The sequence below is a fragment of the Bombus terrestris genome, chromosome 17 (genome assembly GCF_910591885.1).
Source record: "Bombus terrestris chromosome 17, iyBomTerr1.2, whole genome shotgun sequence".
NCBI classification, from domain to species: Eukaryota; Metazoa; Arthropoda; class Insecta; order Hymenoptera; family Apidae; genus Bombus; species Bombus terrestris.
The window spans coordinates 2631685-2633666 of NC_063285.1; the positions used below are offsets into that span (position 1 = coordinate 2631685).

A 1982-nucleotide genomic window follows, 5' to 3' on the forward strand; every position below is an offset into this window, starting at 1 on the left:
CAAATATTATACTAATCCCACAGAACACCCCTCCCATCCCTCCCTAATAGGCTAGCGAACTGTCCTGTTTTTGCGTCCAGGCTTTCAGGACATAAATTGAAATATCGTACATTGGCACAGCGCAACAGCGGCTTAAATTTAAGGCACAATAATAATCTTAAAAAAAAAAAAAAGTAATAATGCATGGCTACGTTTATTCCGGAAAAAAAATTATGTAAAAAAAATATGTAAAAAACCTGGAATTAATAAACAAAAATAAAAAAAAGCAATAGTTAACGCCTTAGGTTGCGAACGTTCGGAACCCGGGTTCGAATCCCGGCGATCGGAGTCCGATTTTATTTCCACGTACCAAAAAAACGGAGGAAAAATCAGCAGTATCCCGGCAGCGACATCTACAGCCCCCAGTGACAATTACAGCGTACCAGGCCCAACAACTATAACTCACTCACGGCCACCTCAACATATTTTTAATTTTTAAATTTAATAGTAATGAATTTATTAAAATTATAATTAATAATAAGCAAATCATACATAATAAAAAGATAAATAAATCAATTAATAGGTATCATTTGTGGAATTCGTTAGAAGTAAATTTTAATTACTCTAATTGATTTAAAAGATCAATTCTTAATTTCAGACATTTAATGATAGAAAAATAATAAGTTAAATTATTAATTTTAGAATGACAATCTAATGTTATTTAATTAACTAATTTTTCATATTAATTTTTTTTAATCCGATTTGAAAATAATTCATAAGAAGTTCTTTCTAATATAATTGGTATAAAACTATGATTTATTCCACAAATTTCAGAGCGTTGACCAAAATAAATTCCAGGACGAATACAAAATATGTTTAGTTGATTAATTCTATCAGGAATTGCATCAACTTTAATTTCTAATGAAGGGATTGTTCATGAGTGAATTACATTTGTAGAAGATACAATTATACGTATTGAAATTTTAAATGGAATAATTAATCGATTATCAGTTTCTAAAAGTCGAAATTGATTTATTGATTCACAATTTAATATATATGAATCAAATTCATAGTTATTAAATTCTGGATATTCATAAGATCAATATCATTGATGACAAATAGATTTAATAGAAAAATAAGGATTTATGATTTCATCAATATAATATAAAATTTTTAGTGATGGAAAACGAATAATTATTAAAATAATTATAGGAGTTAAAGTTCAAATAATTTCAATAGTATGATTTTTTAATAAATTTAAGTTTAAGAAATTATTTAATGTAAAATCTATAAGGAAAAATGTAGTTAAAGTAATAATAATAATTATTATTATTATAGTTAAATTATGAAATGAAATAAGATTATCTGAATAAACAGAATTTGAGTCTTGAAATATAAATATATTTCATGTAGAAACTTTTAATAAGTAAGTTTATTTGAATTTTATGTTCAATTCAAAATTAATGTTTTATTAAAATATATATATGTCGGAGATGAAAGAACACCGGAACCTTCCCTTTGGAACTTAACACACGTATTGGAAGACCCCTAGTATTGTAATTTAGATTTCACCATAGCCGTATTGAGAAACTGTTGTCATTCGATCCGACTGTACTTATTTGAGATTTATGATAGTGAGCTCGGGCTCGAGGCGACAATCAGTCGCCGAACGTAGCCGCGGTCAAAGGGATGAACGTTTTATCTAACAAAGGCACAGAGTAACTCTATACCTCTCCTTAAAAGAAATAGTCGTAGCGATACGTGGCAGTAAATACTTCAATAGTTTCTATCCCGCGGCCCGCCACACGCAGATTTTGTCCTCCGGGTAAAATGATCGCCGGGTGTCGGCATGCCTTTGTGGTGTATGTTTAGCTAACGTGAGGACCCGCTATAGATCTTAAGATTTAGTCAAGCGAAGTCCGTCAAGTAGTCTTTGTTGCAACTACGGGAAGATAGGAGAAACCTATCTTCCACGAACGTTGCCCCCCGTCAACAACCTCCCC

The 1982-nt window shown here is 30.6% G+C and overlaps 1 pseudogene; it reads right to left on the reverse strand.

The window, feature by feature from the left end:
* Positions 1-721: 721 nt before the first annotated feature.
* LOC125386696 lies at positions 722-1393 on the reverse strand (annotated as a pseudogene).
* Between the last annotated feature and the right edge of the window lie 589 nt (positions 1394-1982).